Here is a 15208-nt window from a genome sequence, read left to right on the forward strand (position 1 = left end):
GAACAGCGGCTGCCGGCTAAGCCCCCCTTGCTGGACGTGTCCTCCTGTTGGGGCTGGGATGCGCTCTGGCCGTCCCAGTGAAGCTCACCCTCCAGGGGCACCACGCCAGTGGGGGAGAGGGGGGGTACACGCCTCAAATGTCTGTCTGGGGCAGGACCACAAGGACGGGGCAGAGACCTGATTAGGTTTTTCCGCTGTGCATCCTGCACGCACCCAGGGCCGCTGTCCTCGTGCCCAGTGTCTGCGTTCTTGGGAAGGGTCACCACGGACCTTGTTGTCATGTGATGGTGACCCTTTCAGCATCCTCTATGGGAGGGTTGTGTCCCTGTGTTGGGCAGGGACCACCTCACACCAGAAGTTTGGAGGAATGAAGGCCGGGAGGGAAAGGGCCCGGTCCTGGAGAGGCTCGTCGGGAGGGAGCCAGGCTGGAGGGAGCCAGCCACACCACCCGGAATCCGGATGTGGTTCTGCGCCCGGCCCACGACGCTGCAGGGAGGCCCTAGGGGCCGGGTGGGGGCACGAGGCCCAAGGCTGGTCGCTGTAGAGCGGCAGGCAGGGAGCGGGGTGCCGGGTCCCCCCTCTGCGGGCCCCCGGAAGGAGCCGCTACACCACTGGAGGGGAGCCCTCGCAGGCTGCAGGGGCGCTGCCCAGGACGACCACCGCGAGCTCCGTGTGTGTCGTGTCGGAAATTCTGGGCAACGTTCGGGGCTTCAGCTTCATCGTGGGACACCCACGAGAGCGTAGTCGCCCGCCATCAAAACGGCGATGCGCATGGTGACCGGTCGGCCCCTCTGAGCTGCGTCTCGCTAAATGACAAGTCCAGGCGAGCAAGCGGGAGTCGTGGCACGATCCCACCCACCCGCGCGTCTGGCCCGCTCGCTGCGGGTGCTCCAAATGGGACAGGTGTCACCCACGGCCTCGCGGCCACGGCTGCCGCCTTCCTGCGCGTGTCCCCCTTCGGTGCGTTCCGGTGAACTTACACCGATGTGGGGATGAAAACCGAGGGTTTGGAGATGGGGGGTCTGTGGCCCTGCCGCGTGAGGCTTCTGAGTGTCCGGGTCCCCAGGGGGAGGCCGCAGGCAGGTCGGCCCGGCGAGCCGACGGGGCCAGACCACTCCAGACACTTGGCCGGGTCGGCTCCGGCCTCGGCCTCCCGGCCAGTGTCTTTTCTTAGCAGCGATGAATCAGCGATCCCGTTCCCAGAAGCACCCCGCACCCGCCAGAGAGGGGAAGTCGGGGCCGTGAGCGGAATCGTCCACACCGGTGTGGCTGAGGGGCTTCGTGGGCTGGTGTCTGTGAGCTCCTCTGGGGAGACCTCCAACCCCGCTGGGCCCCAGACGGGGCCATGGGGGCGGTTAGGCCGCCTGCTCGTCCAACACTGGTGCAGGGGCTCACGACAGCCAGATGTGGAGCCCCACGCGGACCCCACGTGGACCAGGCTCTTGGCGTGCCCCGCCCCCAGTGCTGGAAGAGGCCACACCCCCGGTGCCTCGTGCCTCTTCCACGCCTGGCTGGCCCTGGGGCAGGCCGGCTCACCCAGGGTCCAGCCGAGGCAGGCCGTCCTTGCGAATGTCCCCCGCTGTCTTGAAGCCGGTCCCCATGCCCAGGTCCAAGCCACCCTCACTTCTGGCCAGTGACAGGGCTGGCACTCCCAGCCATCCCCCCCTCCCCCAGTCAGGGACACAGGCACAACAACGCCCAGTTGAGTTTCAGTTTCGGACAATGAATTTGTTTCATTAGTATAAGTAGGTCCCCTGTGATAGTTAGGAAATCCTACACTAAAAAGTTCCTTGCTGTTCATCTGAAATTCAAATGTAACTGGGCATCCTGGAGTTTCTCTGGCAGCCCCACCCCCAGCCGGCTCTTCTCTCTGAGGCTAAGGCCACCTCTTTCCACGTCTTCTAAAAACCCTTCGCGGGCTCTGCCCCGGCCACCTGAAGGAGGCCGGGTCCCCTCAGGGGTGGAGACAGGTGCTGATGTGTTTCACGGCACCGTGTAGGTGGCCGTGTCTGGGCCGGCGAACGCCATGGGGGTGACACTGTTGACGGGCAGATGGGGTGACGGTGGTGTGGCTGGCCCATCCAAGTCGCAGCACCCTGGGTAAAATGGCATGCTGGTCACCAAGTGGCAATGACCGTCACACCGGGGCCACCGGCATGGCACGTGTCGGGGTGCGGGTAAAGGCAATTGAGCCAGATGGGAGTCTTGGATACGACCTGGGGAAGGGACCTGGGCCCCCCAGGCCCTTTCTGAGTCGACTGGCTCTGCCCCAACCACCAGACGGGACTCAATACACTCTCGGGCCAAAGTTCAAGAAGGGGCCCACATTGGGGGGGTGGGGCACGGCTTCCTGGGGCACGGAGGGCATGAAGGACGCACAAGGCATAAATAAGACATCTAGTCGCCCCTCAGACGAGCCTGAGCCAAGAGTCACAGGCAGTTATTAACTGTGGGCGAGGCTTCTCTCGGGAAGGATGTGATCTATGAATGACGAAAGGCCCTCTGTCTTCCGTCTCAGGGCGCACCGCGATGAAAGGCACTGTTCTGGGGCTTAAAAAACACTGACACCTTAAATCAACCTGAACGAACCTGCTGTCATCCAGGCTCGGCCCCCACGCGCGGAAACCGGCCATCCGCGTCGTGCGGCTCAGAGACTGTCTCCTGGCTGCCGGGTAATCAGGAACCATGGCTGTTTCCTTTATTTGCTCCTTTTCTGCTATCGTTTTCAGCCTGAGTGTGGCCCGTGGGCCTCTGCCTCCTCCGTGCCCCTCCTCAGCCCCTGGCTGCCCAGGGCGCCGATCTAGGGCCCGGTCCCGGGGACGTGGGCCCAGCTGCGACCAGCCCACGTGTGGGGAGGCAGGTGCGCAGGCCTAGGACTGCCCGGTGTCGGGGCAACGGTCTGTGACACCTGGCGATGACTGTGAACGGGGGGAAATAGCACGGCAACCCGGGCCACATCCTGCCAGCCACCACTGGGGGGGGCTGGGGGGGGCGTGGTGACCACGATCTACTGGGGGGCCTGCTGGGACCCCCGCCTCCTCAGTAGGGGTGCGCCTGGGGCACGGGCACACACACACAGACGACAGTGTCACATGCCTCAAGCTAATAACCGTGTGGCAAATGAGGAAACCAAGGCTCCGAGCAGCAGGGCGCCCACTCCGTGCCGTAGAGCTCCCAGCAGAGAGGAGCACCGGCTTGGCACTTGCTGTATACCTGGCCCCTTCCACCCATCACCTCTGTGGCCCCACAGAGCCTCGCCTTGTCTTCCTAGGGCACTGAGACTGTTCGGAGATGGGAAGCTGGGAAGCAAAGTGACTTCACTGGTAAGTGGCTCGGAATGGCCTGTTCAGATTGGAACACGCATGGCTACGTTACGAACGCAGCACGGATTCGTAAGATGCAACAAGGGACGTCAAGGAAGCACCAAGGCGCTTACGTTTTCCTCTTCTCCTCGCTGGGCTCCCTGACTCGCCGGGGCCAGAAGTGACCCTCACGGGGTCCTGTGATGCAGACTTGATTCTGGCCAATGAGAAGGGAAGTCGTCGAGAACGAGAGAGCAAGCTACTAGCTCAGGGTCACCCAGCAGCTAATAGGCAGATTCGGAGCTTGAGCACGTCTCACATGGCCCCAGAAGCAGGGTGCCCAGAGGGGGCTACAGCCCGGGCAAGGCGGGGACATGGGGAGGTCTCGCCAGACGCAGGGATTGGAGCCTCCCTCCCCTGAATCATACACCTGACTGGGCAGTGGGACACCTGGGACTGACTCCATTGTTTCTGTTTCCAAATGTGCGTCCTGTCCCTTCTGAGCCTCAAGGGCCTTACCTCTACAGAGGGAGAAGTGACACTTGTCACATGGGTCTACAGGAAGGCTGGGCGGGGACACGTGTGGACAGCAGCCAGCCTGCACTGGGGCATCAGGCCTCTTGTGTCACCCACACCCTCATGTGTCATCAGTTGTGTGCCCACTTATCTGACAACAGCCTTTTGCCTACAACGGCCCTAGCAATGCCTTGTTCAAGGGTATGGATTCACAGCCAGGTCACTGGTCACCACCACCAGTAGATGCAAGGATGGACGAATGGGTGGGTGGAAGGATGGATGGATGGATGGATGGATGGACGGGATGGATGGACGGACCAACAATGATGATGAGTGGGTAGGCGGATGTCACGTGCAGGGGACGATGAGGAGAACAGATCAATGGGGAAGTGCCTTCTCCCAAGATGACCACCAGCTGGCCCTATGCTGACCCCTGAGGCCCTCACCCTGAAGGTCCCTTTGTGGATCTCCAAGGTCTCAGAATGGCGGAGGATATTGGCCCCAGAAGGCAGGGTTGTACAGATGGGGTCACTTCTGAATCCCCCCTCCAACTGGGTCATCACAGAGAATCTTCTTCCGGCTGGGAAGGACAGTGACCTGAAGGAGTTCCACCACCTTCTCAGCACTCAGACATGACTTGGGACCCACAGGTGTCCCTAAGGATGAACCGTTTTCCTTCTGGATGCCACCCTCCCTGTTTTCCAGAGGGGAAAACAGAAGGCCTCGGGGTTCAGGGTGTCACCTTTGTCCCCAAGCCTTCTCCGCACTGGAACCCTCAAGCAGAACCCAGGCCGGGATCAGGGGTGGGTGGGCACTGGTGTCAGGGGACAGGAAACGAGGAAAGGCAGCCCCCGCCACCACCCGCCCCTACCTGGCTGTGAACGGGGGTGCCCTGGACCCCGGGGTCCCCAGAGGCGGCCTGGCCTGGTAGGAGAACCACAGCCACGGAGCCCTGTCAGCCCACCCTTCCTGGCCGTGAGCTGGGGGCGCCCGGTCCCCCTCCGGGAAAATGGGGACCTAACAGTGCCCACGGTGCAGCCCAGCCCTGCACACAGAGCCTGACTCCCCCGGGGCCCAAAATGTCAGCTGTTTGTCCTCGCCATCGAGAAAAACAAGGCCTTGGAGAGGCGGAGGTCCCCTGCAGTGTGGCCCCCAGAACACGGGGCCCCTGGCTCCCGGCCGAGCCCAGCCCCCACCAGACCTCCCTCAACCAGGGCGCCTCCCGCCCTGAGCTCCATGCTCTGTGCAAACTCCGCTGTGTGCAGGGCGAATCTTCCTCGACGGCGGGTCCCGGGCCAGTCCCGTCCGTGGATCGTGAGAGGACTCGTGGGGCAGAGTCTGCGTGGCACTGGCTCAGCGTGTCCTCCGTGGAAGGACAGGGGTGGGGGCAGGGAGGAAGAGCTCGGATTCCCGCCCAGCACGGACCTGGCCCGTAGTAGATGCTCAATAAATGTTTGCTCAACTGAACTGAAGGGGAAAATTGACTTTCTGTGCTGAGTGCAGCCCAGAGCCCTCTGATCGATGGCGGCCATCGCTCCCTCCTGCTTTAGTAAGTGGCCGCAGTGTTTGTGTTCATAATGGCCAGAGAAACGAGGAGGCACGTCTCCGACTCTGGGAAAACCATGATGTCACGCCACCGTGTTGATGGGGCCTCAAGCAGCCTCTGGCTCACGGGGTCCAGAGGAGAAGGGGCCGTCTGCACGGACACAGGGATGGGGTTTGGGCCACCACTCCCTGCGGTCCAATCACTCCGTGGCCGGGAGGAGCGGCCCCCTGCCCAGACTGTCTCAGAGCGGGAGACGACAGCCTGACGACTGAGGTGAGCCATCTGCCAGGCAACGGGGACCCGGAGGGGACTCTGCTGGGCCCCCTCCCTCTCCCCACTGCCCTGCCAGCCTGCAGAGGAGGGCCCGCCCCCTTCTGGACTCTCTCTCTCTCTCTCTCAGCCCCTCTTGGCCTGCACCTCTGGCTCCTTTGTCCCCCAAGGCCAGGGTCTAGCCATCGGGGGCAGCCCCAGCCCCTCCTTCATCACTACCCCTGGGCCCTTACCTGGCATCCGAGACCTGAGGGTCCCGACAGACTCGTTTCAGCAGGCTCCCCAGGCCCCCCCCCCACCCTGCATGTCAGGCCATGTGCCAGGAGGTGAGGTGGGACCGGGGGACAGACCAAGACCCTGCCTGGAGCTGGGATTCTGGGGCAGGAACCTGGGGCCCCTGTGACTGGGGTGGGCGGGAATATGAGGAGGAGGCCTCCACAGAGGAGAGAGCAGGGTTGGATGGGCAGACCCCTCTGGGAAGGCCACAGGGTAGGGGGTTCCATGGAGGAGGTGAGGGGGCGGACAGGTGAGGGGCAGCCAGGGGTCGCGGCACCTGTCCGGGGGCTCCCACTCCAGCTTCACACCAGGAGCCCCCACTCCGGGTCCAGCAGGTGCAGGGCCAGGGGGGGTCTCAAGGACACCTGGGGGCCTCTGCTCACAGGCCTGTCTCTCCCTCAGCCCACGCTGTCCTGAGGAGGCCGGAGCGGCCCTGGCTTCTGCACCCAGCTTCGGTGGATTGCTCCTGTCACCCCCCGTCAGGGCCCTAGAAGAATCCAGGCAGACGCAGGAGGCCCAGGCGTGGCTCCCCCGCCCCAGGGATGTGCCTTCCCCAGTGGGGACCCTGGCCCTGGACTCCCTGGGCCGTTTCCAGATGACCCGGGGACACAGGGCCTGCCCACCGGCCACCCCTGCAGGAGGAGACATCCTGCCCCTCCCAGAGCCCCTTTCTCCTGTCTGATTGGTTTCTCCCCAGCTGCCCCCTCCCAGATCTATGCAAATCCAACTGCTGGATTGTTCTTTAATGTCAAGCCCTGGTGGGTGAATGTCAGCTCTGGCCTCAGCCTCAGTCCATAACCGCTCCAGACAGGCTAGCTCAGAATTCCCTCCAAAGCCGGAGGGATCCGCTCTTCAAACCCGTGGCTCAGTGAACCCTCCCTCCCTCTCCTCCACCCTGCCCACCGCCCTGTCCCTCTGACACAGTGACACCCACACCCCACACCAAGCTTCAGTGAAACCGGGAGTCGGGTGCTGGCACCCATTCTGCTGGGCAGATCGGGGGCACGCGCCCCACTGCTGTCACCTTGTCACCTTCCCCACCACCAGTGAGGTCACCCAGCCCACCTCCTCCAGCCCCCAGTCACCACCTCCACGATGTCATCGTCCCCACTGGCACTCCGCGCCCGCCGGGCCGGGGTATGTGATGTGCCCAGTGCCCGTCCCTCCGTCCCAGCTCGCCCCTGCCCAGAGCGCCCGGGGACACCAGCCCGTGAGCTCAACAACGGCGTGACTGACAGCATAGACCCCGGACTTGAGACACACTCTCAGCCCTGCTGTCTGCCAGCCACGTGACCTCAGCCAACCCCCTTGCCTCTCTGAGCCTCAGTTTCCTCCTCTATAAAATGGGATGGCAGTGTCCACACCGCAGGCTCAAGGGGAGACTCGAAGGGTGTGAGATAAGGGAAGGCCAGGGGCAGGGTGCAGGTGAGAAGTCCTTGGGTGCTGAGCAGGGAGAAGAGACTTGGCCTGCCGGAAGCAAGCAGGGAGCCACGGAGGGCACTGGAGCTGGGGAGTGACACAGGCAGCCTCTCTCCCCTGTGGGCACGCCCCCGGGCCTGCAGCCCCTTCCCTCTCCCTAGCACGTGGGGACGGGGACAGAGCCCGGGTTTTCTCAAGGGGGCCCCGGCCAGCAGCCGGCTCAGGAGCAGCCCGCAGCTGCTAGGGACAGGGCCGTCGTCACGGGGACCCGCGGTGTCTGCATCACCGTCTAGGTCCCCTGGTGGCTCCAGGGGCCACCCAGAGGGGAAGCTGCTGAGTGAGAGAGGAAAAACAAAAGTAGAAGCCCCTGCCTCACTGGCAGCAAGATGGCGAGAGATTCAAAGGAAGAAGTTGGGGCAGGGGGGCAGGGGGGCGGGCGGGCTGGGGGGTGGGGAGCCAGCTGGGAGATGTCAGGTGGGATATTTCTGGAATTCTCCAGTAAAAGGCTGGGAGGGCGCATATATTTATGATTCAAAGTGTTTCTCCTGAAACAATCAGGCTCCTTGGAAATGTATGCAAATTAATTTAAATGCATCGGGAGGGAGGGGGAGGGAGGAAGAGGGAGGGGGAGGGAGGGGGGCTGTGGGGGGCTCTGCAGAGGGCAGGGCAGCCAGTGACCCTGGACACAGCCCGGCCACCGGGCAGGGGTCGCGCTCCCTGGAGGGTCCTGCAGGGCCAGCCCACCCTCCTCCTGGTCCCCGGATGAGGGCTCGCGTCAGGCCCACAGAGTCTCTAGGGCAGCGGGGAACCGAAGGTCACCGCCTCCGGGAAGCCCCTCTCCTCTTTAGTGTCCTCTCTCCTGTGAGGACAAGGGTTTCCAGGGCACTGTGCACCCTCCCCGCCATCACTTACCCATGAGTCTCTTCTACTCGAGCCCTACAGCCCTAGAGGCAGGAGGACCCTGACCGTCTTGCCCCCAGCGGCCCCCGCTCCCTGGGACGCACCACCCGCCCCTCGATGGGATGGGTGAAGGAGAGACAAAGGAGCGAAGGAGGAATACCACCTCCCCCCTCCGCAGCCAACTCGCCCTCAGGGAACTGGTGAAAGAACTCACTTTGCGGCGAGAAACCTGGAGCCGGGGGGCATGTGGCCACCTGCCGCGGTCTGGGTCCCGCAAGGCTCTGTGCTCCGGGGACGCGGTGCCAGCGCTGGACACAGACGCCCGATGGGTCTTCCTCTGGGACTTGCGGTCCGCTTGCGCCTCTCCCGAGACCTCTCTCCGTCTGGAGGCAGCAGTGGCTCCACTGTGGATCGCCTGCGTCCCCACGATGTCTCCAAAATCCCAGGGATGCGTCCGACACCTCGGGGGGTGACCGTGTCCGGAGATGGGCTTTGTGGAGGTGGTGAAGGCACACGGGGTCACTGGGGCCCCCATCCGAGCTGGCTGCTGTCCTCATGAAAAGAGCCCAGGACACGGACACACCATAGGGCCGCTCAAGGGACGCCCACATGAGGACACAGGGCGGAGGCATGTCCACAAGTGCAGGAAGGAGGCTCAGAGGACCGGGCCCGCCACACCCTGGAGCCACGAGACCACACGTTTCTGCCATTTGAGGCACCTGCTTTGTTACACAGCCGAGCTGACTGCTACACAGTGTGGCTTGTAGTAAAGGAACGACCAAGGAGAAGCAGTCGGAGCAGCAATGGGAAGAGTGGGGCCAGGAGACAGACCTCGCCTGTCCCCCACCCCCCTTTTGATTTCATTTTGTAATGAATCGGTTTCAACTTAAGTAGACACATGCGGCCGGTGGCCGGCACCCCCGACGGTTTTAGTTGGATCCTCTGGTGACTGGGGGGGGGGGGGGGGGGGTCGGTGTGGGGACAATGGGTGGAGCTGGGGACCGGCCAGGACCTGCCCATGAGGTCGGCCAGTGAGATTCCGCAAACAGGCCCTGGTGGAGACAGACCCAACCTGGAGGCCGCGCACCCGCGTGGGCGCCCGGACGGCTGTCCTCGAAGCAAGAGGACACTCGCGTCCACAAACCTGAAGGGGAAGATCCCACATGCGAGGAGTTTCGGAGATGTCCTCCCACCCCAGTCCCCACCCAGCCTGCCGGATGCTCCTCCTGACGCACGGGGCCGGCTGGCACACCCGGAGGTGGGTGACGGGGCAGCGAGCGGGGGAGGGCCGGGGGAGGAAGGACTTGGGGGGCTGCCGCCACCCTGAACCCAGACGGAAGAGTCCCGCGCCCTCCTAGCTGAAAGCCCCCGCCAGCCGCCGCGATTAACACAGAGCCGTTGGCATCTAAATAATATAACAGTTATCATAAATAATATGCAGCCATGATGAAGATCAAGTTATTTATAAAAGAATTAATATTCGCTACGTGAGTTCACGGATGGATGAGCATTCGGTGGGGACACTGCCCAGATCCCTGAGCAGAATTTCTATGGGGAATAATGAGTCCCGGAAGAAGACAAAGACCTTGAAGCTTCCTCGGCTATTTACAAACTCATTCCTGGGAACGAGGAAATTACTGTGGACTGTCACCGAGCTCTGCCGACAGAAGAGGCTGGACGCACAAGCTGGCCCCGGCATCCCGGCCTGGGGACGGCCACTTTGTCTGTTGTTCCAGAACAGGATGAATCAGACGAGCCTCTAGACCAAAGGGCCGGCCGCCGTCCAGAGCCTCCGAAAGCACAGACCGCCCGGACGTGGGGCCTGCGGGCCTTCCGGGGCAGGGGCTCCGTACAAACCAGAGACAGAGGGGAGATCCGGGGGGGCGGGGTCACAGGATGCCATGGGGAGAGGAGCCAGACCGGCCCAGGGGGCTGCCAGGAAGGCTGCCTCAGTTTACCTCTGCTGCCAAGGACCGGCCCCACAGCGGGAACAATGAAGGAGTGTCTGGTTTCCGGATGCCAGCCCGCCGCCAAGGCCCCCTTCCTCGGTCCTTCGCCTGGGACTCGGGCTCCGGGGACCCTGGGACGAAGCTTCGCAGCTGGCGGCTTCAGCAGGAGATATTTACCGTCTCAGCTCTGAAGGCCGGCAGTCCCAGACCAGCTGTCCAGGGCTGGTTCCTTCGGGCGCCTCCGGGACACTCCGTTAGGGCCCCTCCCCAGCTCCCACCTTTGCCTTACAGAAGCCCCAGCCCCTGCCTTCCTCCTCCTGCGGGGCTCTCTCTGGGAGCACGTCTACACACGTGGGCCTATGGATCGGGGCCCACTCTGCTCCAGTTTTTCCTGGAACAACCTCATTCCAAGTACGGCCATACTCCGAGGGGCCGGGACCTGGGACCCCAGCATGAATTTGGGGCGACGCAATTCGGTTCCGGACACCCACGTGGGCAGGGTCCCCTGGTGACCGTGGGAAAGGGCGGGAGACAGCCCAGCCGGATGCCGGCGGCCCCGAGGTGCGGGAGGGCAGCTGGGCTGGGCACCTTGGTCCGGCACATCCTGTGTCCCCTGCACGGGCGTGGCTGCCGGGCGAGGAGGTTCCACACCCGCCCCCACGCCCCCACGCCAAGGGCAGGGGTCAGGATGGGGCTACTTACTCATGTGTTTGTTTTCACAGTTTACATGCCGACCAGAAGGGTAGATCCTTGGAGTGGAGACGGATCCCCCCACCCCCGACATGGCCAGGTTCACAATGCCGTCCAAGTCGTGATCCGGTCCCCAAGGAGCCGTGCAGTGGCTGTGGGGACACGGCAGGGGAGGCAGAGGTAGGAACACGTGTCCGCGAGTCTGCTCTGGGCCTGGAGACCGCAGGACGGTCCTCAGTTTGCTGTGTATCAACCAGGGCGGCCGCATCCCGTCTTTACAAGCGAATAGGATCAGAGAGGCTCTGGGACACACCCAGGGTCACACAGCCAGCTGGAACAGGTGGCCAAGCACTCCAGGCCGTGCCAAGCCCACCACGCCCCTCCCCGTCACCTCTGGGTGCCCTTTCCCATCGAAGACAGAACGCCCTCCCTGAAGGGGCCCGGGCTCTGCTGTCACCTGCAAATCGGGGTCACAGGACTCACCTCACTGCTGGTGGGACGCCACCATCGCCCTTCCACACGCAGTGCCTAGCAAGCCTGGGGCCGGGAGGACAGCTCCCTCCCCCCGGACGGCCTTTTAGAGATCCTGAGCTGCCCCCAGAGAACTGCAGAGAAGCCTGGGAACGTTTCCCAAGCCAGGAGCACTAGTGGAGCCCCACTGCATACCGGAAGCTTCCCAGCCCTCGGGCCACAGCCCTGCCCAACCCCTCCTCTCTTCCAGGTGCTTCTTTCCTGCAGGCGCTGCCTGCCGGGCTCCCAGCCTTCCACGGAGGCTCACAGCCTTTACACGATGCATCGGAGGCCCAGGCACCGCAATCTGGAACTTACCTGCTTCGAGCCCTCCGACAACGCGCCATACGAATGGGAAAGTGATGAATTGCCTGCTCGGAGCTCCACCCCCTCCGCGGGCACCCAGCTTCCCTAACTGGGCCCGGGGGGAGGCAGCCGCTCGGGGCGGGGGGTGGGGGCGGTTAATGCTGAGCTGGTTTTGTTGTCGCAAACAGAGCCTCAAATCACGAGTCCCGCAATGGGGTCAGACCCACCCCTGATCTGGGCAAAGCCCTGCCCCCTCAGGACCTCCCTTTCCTCCTTTGCAAAGACAGGCTGTCCCCCAGGGACGTGGGAGTCGGACAGTTGAGGTTCCCGTAATGCTGCTCACGGGGGAGGTTTGGTCCCTCCGATGCTCGCACGCCTTCCACCCATGTAACCTCTCACCACTTTCCAGGATTCTGCTCAGAGGTCACCTCCTCCAGGCAGCCTGCCGGGCTCCTTCCCTCTGCTTCACTGGCATCACCTGTCCTGCCCAACCTCTCGTGTGGCCTTAGACCCGTCCCTGAGGCCTCTCTGGGGCTCTGTTTTCTCGCCTATAAGATGGGGATGATTGTCGGGGCCTCTTTGTAGGACCGTGAGGATCAGCGAGGTCATCACGACAAGCACAGGGCCGGTGAGTAGTGAGGTGCTGAGTAAGTGTCCACACCCCCTTCCCACCTCCAACCGCAGGACCGGGACCAGGGGATTCCTCTTCCTGGACCCAGATTGGGCGTGCAGCGCCCTGAGGCTGGGACCAGCCAGAAGTAGGCCCGGACGTTCCCCTCGGGCCGGACTGTAATAGAGACCCACCCGGAGGGGTCAGCGAGGGGCAGCGACAGGGGAGGCCCCTAGGCGACAGTGTGGGCCAAGCCAGGTGGGGCCAGCTGCCTCAGTCAGACCTCATTCGCGGCTCCAGAGCTCAGGGGGGCAGCTGGCTGCAGACCACCGGCCCCGACTGTGGGCGACCAGGAGGGACCAGCGCCCAAGGCATAGCCCGCCCGTCGTCCCTAGGTCCCCAGGACACGGGACACAGGCTCTATCTTTGCAGCATTATTGCCTCCAGAGCGCGGATGGGCCTCGGTTGCGTCCCTAATTGTAAGTGTCCTGAAATACTGCCAGAAACACAACCTTTGAGACGTTTCCTCTCATTTAAATTCTTCCGTGACATTTGCACGGCAGTGAACAGAACAAAGCACCGGTCCCTGTTCGAGCACAGAAGGGGGAGGAGGAGGGAAGGGCCCGCGCCCAGGGCCCGAGAGGGGCCGCGCGGGGACCAGGCACGCGGGGGCGGCGGAGCGGGGCGCCCGGCTGGGGCTCACTCGGCCCGGCAGCCCCGGAGGGGAACCAGTCAACCCCATTCCTCGGGAGGGAAACAGGCTCAGAGGGCCCGGTGGCCAAGGGCGCACAGCCGGGGAGCTAGTTAAAGCTCATTCTTGCAGGGCCTGCTGTCCGGCAGGAGCACGATTCGGATTCAGCTACGCAGAATCCAACGGGCGGACGCGGCCGCCTGCCCCGGGGCTTGGCACACCAGCTCACTGACTCCCCTCAGATGCCGGGGCCAGTGCCTCCCGCCTGGAACGCAGTCAGCTCCTTGCTCCGGTGCAGGGAAGGGACGGGCCTGACCCACCCCGGCCGGCCCTGTGGCCTCAGGCCGGCTCCTCCACAGACAAGATGGAGAAGCCCCCGCCCGAGGACGGCTGCTGGCCCAGATCCATTCAGGGTCAGAGAGCCACACGTCCCACGACAGCTGGGTCTAACGGTGATGCTCGGGGTGCCCGAGACCCCCGGTGAGGGGTTCCCTTGGCCAGTGGGGCCTCCCCCGTGACAGCGATGTGTCTTCTCAGAGTATTTGGGATCTTGTGTATCTGCAGAAGGGGGGCTTCTCCCAGGGTCACGGCCCCAGGGAAGAGTAGGGTGCAGCCAGCGCTCCCGTGGGAGCTCAGGGGCTGGGGCAGCCACAGACGGCTCTCTGCGTGGCCCTCCCGCTCTTGCCCGGGAGCTGGGGCAGGCTCCCCCGAGCGTCTGCCCCTCCCTCGGGCTCGGGGCCGGGGGCCAGCCACAGCTCAGCCACCGGCCCCCAGACCCACGGCCCTCGGCCTGGGCAGCACGGGAAAGTCACCGGCGACCGTCCCACAGCCTGGGCTCCCTCTCCGATGCCGGCACTGCGTGTGGTTAAAGCTCCCGGGGCCTGGAGGAGCACCAGGGGGGTTGCAGGGGTCCCCCCTGAGCCACCGACCTGGGTCCTGGAACATGAACTGCCCTGCTGTCACCCTGGGCCTCCGCGTCCAGCCTGGACCGGCCCGGGCTTTGAGAGGCCCAGGTTCTGGGTCCTCTCCGACGGGCAGCCGTGGGGCACGTCCTCGGAGCTCCAGCAGCAACCGTCAAAAAACTTTTTCCGGGACAGTGACTCATGAGAAGAGGGGAGGCGTCTACAGTGCCCCGTGGGACGAGCTGGTGACACTTAGTGAGGAAAGGGCGATGCCCCTCATGCCACAGCCCACTGTGGGCTGTGAACGTGCCCACAGTGTGTGGCAGGCCCAGCAGGACACGGGAGAGGGACCCAGGCTGGCTCGTAGGGCCTCACAGGGCGCTACTGAGACCTTGGGAGCCTCTGGGGAGTTTGGGATAGGACGAGGGACGTGATCTGACCCTGGTACTGACCGGGACCCCTTGGGACTCTGTTGGAAATGACCGGAAGGGTACCGTGGGTGCCAGGAGGCCCTGAGAGGCTGCAGATGCTGACAGCAATATGCACAGCGTGGACAGGGAAGGCACAAACAGGGCAGGAGGGGCCGCCTCTGGGTCTCCCGTGAAGACACAACCCAGCCCACAGGGCCTGTCCACAGATCAGATGCAGGGGGTGGGGGGGTTCCGGGCAGCGCTCCTGCTCCCGAGTGTCTGGAAGGAGGAAGGACAGAGCTGTGGACGGCACACGCAAGGTCTGTGGGAGGAGCTGGCGGGGACAGGCTGTGGGGCCCAGGGCGGGGATGCTGCACCTGCGTGCCCGTGAGCCCCCGGCAGAGGCGGTGGGGGCCGCATGTGGGGGTCCTAGAGGCAGGCCTGGCAGAACATGGGCACGAGGGAGCCGGGGCAGACTCGGGGCTCAGAGGGAGCAGGGGCGGAGCCGGGGGTGGCGCGCAGGCCTCGGGTCACAGCCGACGCTGGCCCGGCCCGGGGGCGCCCCGCAAGGCCGGGTCAGCAGCTCCGGAGGCAGGACGAGGCCTCGGGCAGGACCCCGAGCCTGGGCTCTCCCCACTGGCCAGGGCGGACTGCCAGCCGGGCAGGAGGGGGGCTGGGCCCGTCTCAGGCCCAGCGGGTCCTTCCCAAAGCTGCATCCCGGAACGCCGGTTCCCAGGCCCCGTCGAGCAGGCGGGGTGCGCACTTGTTTTCCCTTCCTTCGATACAATTATAGATTAATTAGCTCTCACCGGGCGATATCTGACCTACATCGGCGCCTCTGTAAGACGCGGAGCCGGGAGAAAGGAGCACCGGCTATATAAAGACAAGCGATCTATTTTAGAAGAGGCCTG

The sequence above is a fragment of the Prionailurus viverrinus genome, chromosome F2 (assembly GCF_022837055.1).
Source record: "Prionailurus viverrinus isolate Anna chromosome F2, UM_Priviv_1.0, whole genome shotgun sequence".
Lineage (NCBI taxonomy): Eukaryota > Metazoa > Chordata > Mammalia > Carnivora > Felidae > Prionailurus > Prionailurus viverrinus.